Source organism: Columba livia, chromosome 9 (genome assembly GCF_036013475.1).
Source record: "Columba livia isolate bColLiv1 breed racing homer chromosome 9, bColLiv1.pat.W.v2, whole genome shotgun sequence".
NCBI classification, from domain to species: Eukaryota; Metazoa; Chordata; class Aves; order Columbiformes; family Columbidae; genus Columba; species Columba livia.
In genome coordinates, this window is record NC_088610.1 from 1318494 (window position 1) to 1333803 (window position 15310).

Genomic DNA, 15310 nt, shown 5'->3' on the forward strand with positions numbered 1-15310 from the left:
AAATTAATAAGGAAACTGACTCTTTTTCCACAGACAAAATTACTTCATTAATTCTTGAGGTCACCAGAGATGTTGTAGTGGACTGTTATTTCAGGATCTTTAAGCACTTCAAGCTGCACGCCTGTATTTCTCTGGATTTGCAAAATTGCCTGACTTTTGCTGATTCATTTCTTTTTTTATGAGTATCTGTTACATGAAACCTCTTCCTTCTAATGTCTCTGTCCCATGTGCCCTGCGTCTCTGGGTTATATTAACCTGTTCTCAAATGACTTCAGTGGTTTCTGGCTGGTGACAAATGCTGTTTGCATTCCGCAGTGTGTCCTGAGGAGTGTGTCCACAGCAGCAGAGATCAGTTTTGTTTAATGTGTATAAAACGTTAGAACAAAATGTGTGATAGATAACGTCACTACTTGATCAATGTTACCAGTCATAAGAATTTCCTTTTTAAAGAACATGGTTGGAGTTGTATAAAGTAGTTGGAAATAATGGGAAAGATTAAGTTTAACATTAAGATTCAGATGTAGTGATTGATTTTGTTCTTGCACAGATTTTTTTCTTCTCTTATCTGGATAATTTTGTGGTGGAAAGTGATTAAGTCTTACTTTTTGTTCTTCATTTGGGTTTACATGGGAAGGACTCTTTTCTGCCTGGTGGCCATCTGTCTCTGCATTTAGATGAAGTATGACATTGTTTTAGGTGGTGAGATGACAAAAGATTTCCTTGAAAAAACAAACGAGCACTTTGCTTTTTTAAAAATCCTGGCACTGGCAAACCGTAGCTTTAAGCAGAACATTGCTTACAACAAAACTGTCACCAGAGCTTCATCTTCACTCTAAGTATGTCAACGTTGCTTCCCCAAAAGCGAATTGGGCCACCGGTTTCTGTCAAAACAATTCAAGTTTCTGTTTAAGTGCTTAAATCTGCATTGTGCTGACTGAATCCTGTCAGAATCCTCATTCAGGAGCCGTTGAGAACATGAGGCTTTAAAATCAGAGGAACAATGGGCCCATGACCCAAAAGCAGAAGTTCTTCTGGAAATAGAGATATTGATGCTGTTGTCTCTGTAACTTACCCAAGTACGTTTCTTAACACATTTCCTTCTACAACACAGCAGCAGTGATAAATATTCTGGAAATACAAAGATTATCTTCACTGCTTTCTCTTTTTTTCCAAATATCTAAGCTGGACCAAGCTTAAAATTTTACATAAGGGCGGTGATGTTTCCCAGCAGGATTTGTTTGGTCGATTTTATTGTTGCCACTTGTCTGTGTGAAGTACCACATTTGTGTTGGATTGGAAGATAGATAGAATCAGGTGATTAACAGTAAATAAGCCTGATATTTAGCAAAGTTTTATTTGTCATCTTCTGTGCGAATCTGTATCTTAATGTTCCAAGATCTAAGAATGGTTTTCATTAATGTGACTATCTTAGAAGAAAACCAAACCCTAATGAGTCCCTAAGTTATTATGAGGGGTTTTTCAGTTGGTTAATTTGTGCCATCTCTTACTTTAGGTGTGGAAATCCTAAAAGAATCCTTAACTTGCCGAAGGGGAAATTCCTGTAAGACAGCAGAGGCCGTGAGCAACCTCGGGTGGGTCCGGAGCAGAACCACAGACCACTTGTCACCGTAACAGCACCAGAAACTGCTGCCCTGGGACTGAAGAGCAATGAGTATTTGTAACTCCAGTAGCAAACAGCAAAACAGCAACAGGGAGTTGTTCTGAGCAGGTAATGGTTCCTTTTCTCCTGTCTGCCTCCAGCAGGTCTGTGCAGGAATATTTAGGATGTAAGTGATATCTGGACTCTGTGTGGGGTGGGAGGAGTTGGGCAATTATGGGTGGATTCCAGAGATTATGTGGCTGTATTTATGTAGCCAACAGCCTTGAACATCTTGGTTATTATTGGTCATTTGAACATCTGTTTTTCTCTCTCTCCCTCTTTTTATTTATACGTTCCATCAAATTAATATGTTACAGTCTTGCATAGCAGCTCTTTCCAACTACATTTGCTGTGTTTCTTCATGTTGAGTACAGTGGCTTTTCCATCAGACTCTGGTGACACTTGCCCAGTGATGCCAACCCAAACCCTTGGGAACACACAGATCATTGCTGAGGGTAAAACTTCTCAACCCTATTGAAAATTCCACATCGCTTTGGGCTGTGGTTCTTTCTTGGCACAGCTCTGCTGAAGAGATAACAAACTCTTACATCTTGCTGGTTTATACAGTCCTCCTAATCTAGCTCAAAGGCTCTCAATAACTGTGTTTTAGCTTGCAAAATCTGTGGAAAAAACTCCCCTGAGGTTAATACATTGTGTGTGAACAAACTAAATAGGACCATTTTTGCTGTCATCTAGCGTTAACACTAGGACATCCCTCTATTTCTCACACTGAGTGAATTTCTCTGTCATTAGTTACTGTGGTAGCTGACATCTTACTTAACAGAAGAATTCTTAAAAACCCTCAGGCAGAAATGTGTCTTTTTCAGGGTAGCCATTGCTACCCTGTTCCAGCAGTAACAGTTGTATCAAGAAGAAACATCCACTGGCAAGAATCCTCTCTGAGTCCCACAGAAAATAATATTTGTGATTAAAACACATGTCACCCCAGCGGTGATTATATCTGATCTCTGTGTTGTTGTACAATTTCTGTCCATAAAAGTGATATAGAACACTGTGTGCTGTGTGGAATTACAGTGCACGCCCCAAATACTTCTATAAAAAAACGAATGTTCTCAGCGTGGACTTTGATACACCCTCTCTGTTCTTTGCTTTTATAACATTAGTTCATCAGAGTAAATCTTCAGAGGTACATTTAAGAGATACCTGATATTTTAAAGTAGTTTATTTCAGATGGTTATAGAAAATAAGAGAGCAGCGAGTCTGGCTGTGTTTCAGAAAAGAAGAGCCTTGTTTCTTTGATGTCCCCAGCCGCTTGTGCATGTTTTTTCAATAGTCCCACTGGTGTATATTCTTTTATCCTTGGGGGTGTGTGTGTTTTCCTCTTTTGTGGTTTGTCTAAAAGGGTATTGTGGCTTCAGCCTTGTGTCACTGTGGAGTTGAAGTATCTGTGCAGTTTCTTCCGTCTTGTTTGGTTCATTATCTGCGTGCTAGTGCTATATGGATTTTACTTTAAATTCTATCACAGCCAGAGGAATGATCCCACTTGTATGAAAATACCTTTGTATTTTCCATATGCAACTACATTGTGAACCGACATCCAAAGCTACAGCATAAACTTGGTTGACCTTCAGCCATTAATTTTGCTGCTGACTTACCAACCATTCTGGTTTTGTTTGCTTCTCTAAAAGAGGTTTTGTTAAGCACAGAAACAATATCTGTTATTTGCTTTCAGTAACCATTCCACTGCCAAGCCCTCTGGGGGCGATCACTTCCTTTTGCCCTTATTTAATTGTTCAGTTTTAGCTGAGCCCATTTCACTTCACATGTGAAGGCCTCTCTCTGTTTTTTTTAACTTGAGTAATTCACTGAAACTGAGAACATTTCCTAGTACTGTCAGTACAGCCTAGAGTTGGTGACTGAGACTTGCCTTGCAGCTGTCTATTGCAATTCTTGAGGGAAATTGTGTATTTCCTCATTCTGGCTAGAAGAAATCTGAACAGATTTCTTTGTGTTTCCTCTTACACTCTTCCCATCCTCCCCAAAACTTATTAGTTGAGAAATAAATTCCATCATTTTGAAAACTGCTCGGTTTTCATATTCACATCTAAATTCAAACTAACTTTCTCAATGGCATTTGTTCCAGAGTCAGTGGACTAAACTATATCCAAGAATTAAATTACAGCAGAGCAAAAGTTTCACTACAGTTAAGATGGAAAAACCCCTCTTTGTTCAAAATTGAGCTTTTCTATTGCTCTGAAATCCCCCTGTTTACTTGGAGGTATTGAAATTTGTCATGCAGTGAGGGATTAGTGTTCTGAGTTTTGAATCAGCTGATTTGGGATTGTTGAAATAAAAGAAAAAAAACCTTTGAATAAACATGCATGACGCTCATCAGCTGAGCAGCTTCTGCTGTCTTTGTGAGAACAAGGCGGATGAGAAGCTTTCCAGTTCTTCTGAGCACTGTGCTTTTTTTGAAACGTTCTGTGATGTCGGAGGTTTAAAATTGGAGGCATAATCTGACTATTATTTATCAGTTCGCATTCACATTCTGACATTACGTTGTGACAACACTGCATTGAAAGATTGGATTGCTATGCTCACCTTTCATTTCTAAAAGCTGGAAATTGCTGGATTTCTGTGTCACTGTATCTGAAGGGAGCTCAGGGTAGCATATGTGACCCATTTTTGGTGTCTGGAAATGGTTTCATCTGCTCTGGTTTCCTCCTTTAGCATTTTTAAAGTTGTGGTTGGTAGGTTCTTCTGCATGTAGACCAAATGAATGAAATCATGTCTGTAAATAGTATCCCAGGGGACTGGTTTGTGCAGCATTTATCCCAGATAGAGCATGGAACTGACCACACTTTTAGAAAGCAATATCAAATGCAATATTTGCAAAATAACTAAACTCTACAATTAAGAATGAACGTAATATGCAGCAGTTGGGGCATCTGTTTCTCAACAGGTGTGGTTCCTGTGTGGCTTTGGGATCTGCAGGCACATCCCGCAGATAATCCAAATAAAAGCCTTTGAAAGCGAGAAATGCAAAATTATGGTGGTTTTATTTCATCCTTTTGCATATCTTTTTATTCTGATCAAGTACACAATCCCCTGGTTTGGGTCCAGTGTAGGTTTGTGCAGACTGGTGCTGCACATGTGTGCTCTGCAGCCTGGTAGGATCTGAGGATTGAGCCATTTGTTGTGTGGAGGCCACTGGGGAACTGTAACGTTCTCCTGCTCAGGACTCTTGAGGGATGTGCCACCTCTCACCGAGGTACCGTGAGCTTTCAGACAGGTCACACTGGATTTTTGTGATGTGGTGGAGAAATAGAGGGTGAAAGTAAGTCTCGGGTCTTATAAGCAGTTCACATGTAGTCCCCACAGCAGGGCTGTATCGGGTGATCTGCAGTGGGGTTACACTGGTCCAGTTCAGGTCTGAGTCCCTGGTAGTGGGAGGGGGTCAGCCAGATGGGGTTTCTGGGTCTGAAATGTGTCATCCCGGCACCCACCCGCCCTCTGCTGCTTCAGCCGTTCGCATTGCAGGAGGATCTCATGGAGGTTGGTGTCACTTCCCACCTGTGAGTTATCTCGGGGTTTCCCATTCCTGCAGCCTTGAGTTGGGCAAAAGTCTTGTGGATCTTGGCCTTAGGAGAATTTCAGCCTGTAGCTTGTAGACAGAAGAGTTGGCCAGCCAAGTGCTGATGGCTTCTAAAATGCAAATAACCAAAGTAAGGATGAACTAGAAACTCAAGTATCATGTGAAGAATGTTTGGATGAGTGAAGAAAGGGAGTTATTTCTGACTGCTTCATCTTCTGAACGGTTATTTGTAATCATACGTACCACAACCTGGCCTTGAACATGACAAATGTTTGAACTCATTGTGGTAATACCCATTTAGCTGTAGTGGTCGGTACAGAATGAAGTACACAGGAGTCCTCTCCAGCCAGTGGTAGAACTTCAGGTAATGGTTGAGCTCAGGTATAGGTAATGAAAAGGCTGGAGATAAGAAATCTGATTAATACTGATACAGAGGATTCTGTGAGAGTCAGGCGGGGTACAGCAGTGCAAGCACTGAGAAGGGCATCACTTCCCAGCTGGAACAGAGCGTTCTCGCAGGATCTGTCTCGATGTAAAGCCCATATTATGGGAAAATAGTTCAGAACTCCTGCGGCACAGCTGCGCGGAGCTGCTCTTGGCAGCAGCGTGTTATAGCTGCGTGCCTGCGGTCGTGTTGAGCGTGGTGCAGATTTGAGCTGGCTCTGCGCTGAATTGATCCAGGTTCATTGACTTCACGCCATATTGGTATGGATTGGAGATGAATTCATCCATAGAAAACAGAATTAGCGTTGTGTTTTCTAGCTAGCCGATCATGGCTAGACTCAACCTACAGCTATATGTTAAAGGGAATTCTTCCAAGTTAGGTTTTTTCCCTTATTTAAAAAACCTTAGAAAAGATAAAAGGAAAAAAATCTTGAACCGAATGAATACAGCAAGGCAGCATCATCTGCCCTTCTGTAATGCTGACTTCAGCAACACACAGATTGCTGGATTCTAGAAATAAAGCATGTCTAGTGTACTCCCACAAAATAACTCATAAAGAAATAATCTTTCAAATGCATATTCTCACACTAAAATGTAAAGCGTCTCCTACTCATAGTGACTTAAGGCTATTTCACACAAAGAACATCTGCTGAACGTAGCAATCATTTTGCCATTTTCTGCAGGATATTATCTAACGCTCTGGTTTTATTTATGTGTTCTGCAGACTGTATCCATCCAGCTGCTCACAATATCGACAGTGGGGAGGCTTTGGGAGTCAACACAGACACACTGTGCCCTGCAGTACCGGTGGAAGACATGCGGGATTTCTAAGGCAACGGCTGCGTCTCTTCTGGTTGGTTGCTTACATACGTATTAGGCTAAACGAAGGACTCATCCCACTTTCTTCCAGATGGTTTTGTATCATTAGTGAGGGTTAGAACTTTCCAGTGTTGCTACAGCTGATCTGGAACTTTGTGTGTCCCTTGAATGCATGTGATATGTTTGTGAATAATTTCCATTATTATTGCCATTTCCACGAGGCACAATTAAATTTGATGATTTGAACATGAACAGTATTTCCCAAGCTTCAAATTTTTGTTCTTCATCTCCTGCATTTTAGAGGAAATGTTTTGTCGGATTTAGTGTTAACTTCTTCTAGTCATTTGTTTTTAATTTAAGATGTGAATCAGTTGCTGTTTTCCTCTTGCTGTTTGAGTCATTTAGAGCTTGGAAGAAAGAGCTGTCAAATTTATAATACCTCTGCCTTTTATATTGTAAGGATTGACCTTTTCAAGGGATATCTACAGAGATCTTCATTCACACCTTCAGTTTTTCGAAGGTGTTGCAGATCTTTGTAGAATCAGTGTTTTACTGGGTAACTGAAGCTGTGATTAAGGTTTGCTGTAGTGAGCAGCTCTTGGCTGTTTTTTTCAGATGTCAAATACCATGGTACTGTTACCTTCCAGGGGTCCCTTTATAATTGGTTGGAATTTTTGGTTGAAGAATGGACATAATTTGCATGTAGGTAGTAAACTACCTATGTGTTAGATAGCACTAGCTGTTAATTTTAGAGCTGTTTAAATTTTAGTTGGCCAACGCTGCCTTATAAAGGAACATTCCCGTTCTGTTTAGTTTAAGTACGAGTCAGCCTAAAGGACCAAAACCACAGCACTGCCATCCACGTGTTACTATTTACCTTCTCATGGGATCCATGTGTTCCAGAGTCATCAGCACTTTAGAGTTAACCTTCAAAAAAATCTGTAAAATGACATGGTGTTATATTAATGAGTTTGAATTGCTCATATTAGTTACAGACGCATGGCAGTTGTTGCCTTGGCCTTCGCTAAATCCACATGGCTTGTACTGATTTAAGAGACTTCCACGAGAGGGTGCACCAGTTCAACAAAATGCCATGTAAACCGAACGAGCCTGTCCCCATTGTGGGCATATTTTCTATCATTTTATGTATTAACTCATGTATCTAAATCAACTTCAGAATTGGATGGAGGCTTTAATCAGTTTAATGTTCCTGAGGCTTTAATCAGTTTAATGTCCCTGAGGTCTCTCCAGCCTGTGACAGGTACATGAATAGACAGATACACGATATTTTGCAGGTAAGCAAGGCAGGACGTTGAATTTTGAAGAAGAGGCGCTGTTTGCAGAAGCCGGTTACCCTGATGAAGGGCTGTCTGCAGACTCCACTCACAACATCCTAGTTGGACATTTGGGGTTTTTTAGTTTACCAAAATGTGTTCCCTGTTCCTAATCTACACCTGATGACCTGTAAATTCTCGCTACTGCATTTTAAGAGTAAGGCTTAGGGATATATAGATATATATCTATATAGATATATAGATATATAGATATATAGATATATAGATATATAGATAATTTATTTTTTTTTAAGTTTTGAAGTGTCGTCAGTTTTCCTCTCAAACTGGAACAACAATGGTACAGCTGCAGAAGAAAACTCCACCCAGAAGGATGACTTCTTGAGAGACTGCTGACTTGAGTATGACTGATATGACTTTTATTTCTTGTTTCATAAGATACGTCAGAAACTCTTAGTAAAGCTTCAGCTTAAGTTATATAATGTTACTGTACTGCTCTGCTAAAAGCATTTAACGTGTTCTGCTGGACATGTAGGGCCAAAGTTCTCTGTCCGTTCCTATAAGACTGCAGTCTTGGGACAGTGAGAGATCTCTGCAGAAATGATTGACAGATTTTCCAGGAAAGGGGCCTGTTTTGAATCATGTCCAAATCCGCGAATCATAACTCACTTGCAGAGATAAGATTATCTGATAGTCAGCAAAATAGCTAGAAGTGTGGTGATACTCATATGTGTAATACATGGTTATTTTTTTTCTAAGAAATGTTGTTTTCACCAAACGTTAGGTCTATTAAATAAGAAAACAGAATAGCGTGCTTTTAAAACTTTGAATTACTAGTACAAGATGTTAAAAGAAGGTGAATTTGAGACCAAGGAAATGACAATTTTTTGTTACTGCCAGCTGAAAATTTAAAAGTTGGGTCTGGAGTCAAAAAGTTTCATTTACTAATATTGATGAATTTGAACTACTCTAGTTTTTATACTTTCCTTTTGAATATGGGGTTTTACTAAAAAATCACCACCACACAGTGAATATGTCATTTAACTAGCAAGAAGATTTTTATTTCAAAGACTATAAACCAGCCACCTTCTTCCATTTACCCCAGTTCTAGGTCATCATGTGTAAGCAGATGAGTGAGGTGCAGCCCACGAGGTGTCACCCCAGCAAAGGCTACAGGAACACAGGTGGTGAGTGAACCTTTGCTGCCCTCCCCTCTCTTCCTTTTCATCAGTGAAAACTGACTTGCGTTATCTCACCATCACACAAATACACTTACCTCTTCACCTCTAAAGAAAAGCCAATTAAAATTAGCAGTCTTGGTATTAAGATGGAGGATATAAATATGCACAGAAAATAAAAATTATAAATATTCAATTATGCATCTTGTAAGGGAGAAGAAAGAAATCTATATAGACTAGGTTAACATATGTCATGAAAAATGGACTATTGCAAGAATCTAATAGCTATGGAAGATTTAGCACGTCTTGCCAACAGGGTGAACGGATCAGAGGTGCTCTTTTCCCATCTGTTCACTTTTAAAAAATCGCCGCAGTGTTGCCATTTCTCTTCCCTTGGTGCTTACCTGCCTTGCTGGCACACGTCCACGTCACAACAAGGGCAGGGCTTGAAACGCTATTTGAAGGTCATTAGCATTTGTCATCAAGCTTTGGTATGGAAAAGAACTGTATATTCGCTTCATTTTAGAGGGTTACGGTAAAAATTAGCTACATGGATTGATTCCTGAGTTTCATGTTTCTTTCCATAATAAATATATATATATATATATCTTGTTCAGTACTGGAAAACATTGATTGATTGTTTTTTCCACTGCTAAATCAAAGTCAGAAGTTTAGTATTTTTACTAAAATAAAGGTGGTATGGCTTTGTTTCCTACTGCAAATAATGATTCAGTAGCTTAAGAGTAACAACTTTCGTTCCTTTTTTATTACTTTCAGCATTCCTATCTGCTGCTAAGTAGCAAAGAAAGAGGCATATACATTTGTATTTTCTCTTTCACTTTGAAGTACTAAATGGCTGATTCACCTTGTCAGGTGCTGTTGTGTGAGTCAAGGGACCTGTGTCCTCTGCCACTTGCCACTGATTTGTTGCTTAACCTTGGCTATGTCTCATTTTGTACTTTTGCTTAATTGTTACAGCAAACAAGATGAAGAAAATGTAATTTCATAATAATATTAAGAAAAAAAGCCCGAAACTGCGGATGTAAGTATGTTATATAGTAATTGTAGGTATTGATTTCTTTACTTTTACATAGCAGAAAATCCAGTGCTGTAAAGCAATTTAAAAAAATGTCAAATGTTGTGTTCTGATTAAATTGGAGAAACGACGGAGAAGTTCTTGAAGGAAACTCTGGTACCAATGAAGTCAACTTCAGTCTCCTTTTGGCCTGGTGTGTAAAGTCAGGTAGATAATTGCTTATACTCTGTATGTCTAAAATACATGTGGGACAGTGGCACTGAGATTCCTCACTAGAGGTGTTTTTTTGACACCTTGAAATCAGCGAGGACCACTGAAGAACAGGATTGTACCTAATCTCAAAATAAATTACCTTCCAGCCCGTTAAGTTCCTGTAAGCATGAGTTTCAGTCATGCAACTTGTGTGTTGAGTAGCAAGATCTCGGAATGATCGCAGTGGTTTTGTGATGATTGTTCTATCAATGAAATGAATTGTTGTACTATCAATGAAAAGTAGTCTTGCCGTACTGATGGGTTTGCACAATGACCTTGAATCACTGTATCTGGAAAGGCTGCTGGAGGTATTAAGGTGTGTGCCAGATAGTGCCACATAACATCCTGGTGTTCTTTTCCGTAGTTTCGATGCTCACCTGCTCCATAATTGAGAAAACGAAAATGTAAACGTGTTAGCAGTTTTGGACGGTTGACAGAGCTAGATAATGCAGTTTAGAAAGATATCCTGAAGGCAGGGAAGTATTTTTAACTTCATTAACTTATTTTCCTGGTTACAAAGAATCAGCGGAAAAAGGTTTTAAGGCATGTTGGTCTATATACTGCATTGGTTTTGCTCCCCAAAATGTCAACTCATAACGTTCCCATAAGTGCATCTGCAGGGGTTTATTACCTTTAACAAGGGGGCATCCGCACACCCACTGCTCACCAAGAGTTTCTGATGGCAAAAGATCTCTTAACACAGCTCAGTTTTACCTTTACCTGATAAGAACTAGAGCTTTTCCCTGCATGTTACTGCACTGGGCACATCTGTAACAGCATCACCATCACCCTCTGCTTTAACTTTCCTTCAGGAACTTTCACTTTCCCTTGAAAAGTACATTGACAGTAGTTTCTTGTTATTTAATGTGTACCTGAAAGGGAGTGCTGCATTAGAGCAGCCTAACGAAGGTCGTGAGGAGGCAGTTTGCATCCTGGAAACATGAGAACTACAACTGTCAAAAAGATCAGACTTTGATTTCTGGGGCCCTCTATGGTTATATCGGGACCTTCTGACCATTACCTGATTTCCAAACGGTGGCATATGCCACTCTTAAACTCACTGTGGAGACAGAGAATGTGGAGTCTAACTGCTCACTTTTCTGCTGGATTATCTGGCAGAAATACATGGAGCTAAGGTAGGAGCTTGTGACAGTGACTACTTCTCTCCCTTCTCACTGAAAATGTAGAGAGCAGGAGGCTGTGAGACAGGTGCCACACACCTTGGGGTGCCCCACACCTTGGGGTGCCACCTGGTCCCCAGCATCCTTCCAGCCCCCTCCAACATCTGCTGGCTTCACTTCATGCCTGAGATCAGGCCAGTCAACCTTCCTGTCGAGGGGCGTGTTTGAAGGAGTTAATAGTGTTCATTGTGCAGGTATTGCAAAGGTCTTGTTTCTGTTACTGGAAAAAATTGTGTTGGCGCCTGGGAACCTTTTTTTTAGCGTGAACATTTAAGTCAAAGACATTTCCCTCTCATCAGTAAATAAGTGTGCATACTGATTATTCCATTATTTGCAAGTCAGAATTGTAAATTACTGCATTCATTCCGATGCAGTTTACCGTCTCAGAGCAATAATTAAAGCTTTCTTTCTCTTGCTTAAGATGTAAATGTGTATTTAAAAACGAGATCATTGATGGTGGTCATAGTTTCTTGATGTATTTGTGTGGGGTAGCCTCCTCATGGGTGTATGATCTGCTGGTGTGCTGTGATGTATTTCCTTTGATTATACATTTCTTTTGAGCAAGATGGTTATTCTGGGCCTCCGTCTTCCCTCAGATCCATCCCCACACTCCCACTGCAGCGGGAGCTCTGTGTACCGCGCTGTGCAGCTCAGCCATATGTGCTGCTTATTTATATCTCCTGCATGAAATAAGCTGTTACAAACAGATAATTTCTCTTCTGGCAATAGAAGATAAATGCGAGCGTGTACAGATCTGTCTCTAGATGAGGAGGTGACGCATCGCCAGTCACCGTGCTTGGTAAGGCTCTGGTTTTGCACGTCCAGACAGAGGGCAAGGCTCTGCCTGTCTGATGTTTCAGACACTCAGGAGTTCAATTAATTTAGAGATGATGATTTGTTTTCCGCTGCTGTAGGTATGGATGTTTGCTTTCCTCAGCCCCTATTGTGTCATTCTATAAGAAGTCAGCTCCAACTGCACGAAGCGCAATTTTTGTAATTTGTTTGTGGAAATGGCATATTCTCCCTGCATTATAAACACAGCTGTGCAGCATTTTCAAAGCGCGCTGTGAAGCTTATGACATCTGAAAATGACAGTTTCTTTCCAGATGCCTGTAATTTCTGCATACGTAATTTCGTAAAATCACTGAGCGTAAGGAATGAAAGAGTGGCTTTATTTAAAAAGAACACACCACCGCGGATAATAGGTGTTCCATCAGCATAAATCCCAGCTTCTGAAGTTATTCACCTCTTCAGGAGTTATTTTATCTGGTCAGGTTAGTGATGCAGATGCTCTTATTTCTGGTGGTGTGGAGTCCGTGTGAATGAGCAGACGTGTCCTATGGAAAGTTCCTCCAGCACCACGCGCGTGTGATTCACCGGGGAAGCATCCCGGCTGCTGCCCCAGCCGCAGAACAAGCCCACCGCGCTGTCACACACGCACCGCGTGCTGCCAAAGCGGCACAGTTCACTGTGCCCGTAACGAATCCCACCTATAAATAAATAGCAGCTTCCTGTAATTCTGTATACTTGCTGTACTTCATGCTTTCTTTTTCCTGGCGTGTCACAGGCGGTAACTAAAGCAGAACAGGCCCCATGCAAGAAGGGAGCTGAGCTCACGCCCGGTAGGTACCGAAAATGAGTCACGGTGACTCTGTTCCAGGATGGGCTTCTGGTTTGCTTCTTACTCATTAATTAGTGTTCTTTGAGTAACCCAGGCTGAGAAGTTGAGCCACGTTTGGAAGCTGGGCGTGCTATCGTTGGCTGGAGCCAGGACTGTTCATTGCAACCGGTGCGTGACTCCAGCGCAGCGAGGGCTGACAAGCGCCGCGTTCTCAGGAGCGGGTACGTTGCGTGCAGCTGCACACGCGCTCGCCGTGCCCCATTTCTGGTTATTTTTGCCTCAGGAAATCCTCCTTGGTGAGCTCTAGGGAGGTGAAACCAAACGCGTGCTGAACCAAACGCAGAGGGATTTCTTCACCCTTTGCTGCTGAGGGTGAGCGAGTCCCCGCGCTTTGCGCTTTCTCCGCTGTCCCCGGTGCGGGTGGAACGCGGGGACGTGCGACACGACGCGCTGTCCCCACCAGCAGCGGGCACGCTCCGGCCTGCCCGCCTTTGTCTGTCCGCCCCGGCCCCTCGGGGCGGGGGGGTGGAGGGGCGGAGCGGCCGGGCCGGGTTCCGGGCCCGGGGGCGGGAGCAGCCGCTCCGCAGCTCCTCCCCGGGCCGCGCAGCCGCCGGCCCAGCGCTCCGGGGAAGCGATATTTAAAACAGCGAGGAGGAGGAGGAGGAGAAGATGTGAGGAGCTGCGGGGCGGCGTGGCAGCCACCGCGGGGCGGTGAGAGCGGCTGCCGCTCCGGGCACCGTGTCCCCGCGCCGGCTCCTGGGAAGCCGGAGCCAACTCCAGCACCACGGGCGGTTCGGCATTTTTGAGGTGGAAATACCGGCGTGCGAGCGCTGGGGTGCAGCGGTCAGCTTATTTATTAACCCCTTCCCCCCGGCACCAAACTGATCGTGTTTTGGAGGTGTCCTGAAATTGGGTCAAAAGCTGGAATTTCACTCCAAGGAGCACAAGCCGGTAGGTTTCAGCGCGGAGAACCTGGGCAAAGTTGGAGACGGTGTGTCTGGCAGGATCTGCTCGCTCTTGCTGTTAGATTTTGTATTTAGTTGTTGGTTTTATGTGTTATTATTATTTTAGGACCACTAGACTGGCTTTCTTCAGCATAGGAAAAGGAGGTGTGGTTGGTGTGTACTCAGTCTCCCACCCGGAGATCTTCCTCGGTTTAAACAGATTGTGCAAAGATAGCATTGCTCTTGTGTTCTTTCTGAATAATAGCGACTGTTTTGGGACGGTAAAATGCTGAAATAGAAATGTCAACAAATTATGATTTTCCTCATTCCCACTGCTTTCTATGTTTAGAGTTGTCAGGCGATTCAACTTCGTACAATAACAGTTCTTTAGAAAGAGGAGCAAAACTTAGACGATAATCAAGGCAGCAATAGCAAAATCAAAATAGCATTAGCGATATGGCTGAAAAATGACCAGAAGTCACTTATTTAGCTCCTTGGCACAGTGGGACCCCTTGGACCCCTTGAGATCCTCTTGAATATGAACCTGGGCAATGTGAAGTGAAGCGTCTGGTTCCTTTAGGAGTTGAGGGTTCTTAAACCTTTGAAGTTACTTGAAGGTTTAAAGTACCCTTGATGGTTTAGAAGGAGAATTACCTGACAAGTCTGTGGAAGAAGAGAGATACCAAAAAATTTGAAGTTTAACTGGCAAATAAATATACCGGTTGCTTTAAATTTAATCAAAAAGTGGGAAACTGGAGAGGTACAACTTTGTTATGTTTCCTTGCAATCCTGACGTGCTGTTTCCCAGGGTAATGCAAAAGCTTTATAAGCGAATGTTCCAAAATAAGGAAGAGTAGGTGAGAAATTTCCCAGAGAAAAACATCGGTAGTAAGAAATTACTGCTGAATGTGATGTTTTCTGGGGTTTGGTTTTGCAATGAGAAGTTACTTTGCTTGGAATGCATTTGTCCAGGAAATAATCATTAAAGTGCTCCACTCTGAGCTTTGAGGCTACGTGCGAGGAGGTGGAAGAGGGTTTAATTAAACGTAATCAAACATTACAAGATTGCTGATTAAAAGGTGTAGAGCTTGCTTCCCAGTCCCATATGAGACATATTATTTATTTTCACCTGTTCCTGAGTAACCACCCCTTAGTTTCCTTGGCTGCCCGGTTGGAGTTGTTGTTGGCGAGGCTGGCAGGAGGCAGCTGAGCTCGGTGTGTGCCGGGGAGCGCGCTGTGAGTCACGGCGTGGGCACGGGAGACGGGCCCGGCGCCCGGGGGAGTGTCGGGCACGGAGCGGACCGGCCCAACGGGCTGGCAGCGCCGC

At 42.4% G+C, this 15310-nt stretch overlaps 1 protein-coding gene across 6 annotated transcripts in view; it reads left to right on the forward strand.

Annotated features, from left to right (window-relative positions):
• Positions 1 to 15310, forward strand: part of TIPARP (TCDD inducible poly(ADP-ribose) polymerase) — a 36354-nt gene that overhangs the window by 1828 nt on the left and 19216 nt on the right. For 3 of the 6 annotated variants that reach the window (XM_065073384.1, XM_065073386.1, XM_065073385.1), the window contains 5 exons: positions 1514 to 1729; positions 6385 to 6513; positions 8068 to 8172; positions 8877 to 8958; positions 9928 to 9991. The gene's annotated coding sequence lies outside the window, so the exon portion shown is untranslated. Of the gene's footprint in view, positions 1 to 1513; positions 1730 to 6384; positions 6514 to 8067; positions 8173 to 8876; positions 8959 to 9927; positions 9992 to 12985; positions 13261 to 13601; positions 13991 to 15310 lie in introns of those variants that run through there. The other 3 variants (XM_065073383.1, XM_021294104.2, XM_005507178.4) reach the window with 3 other exon arrangements.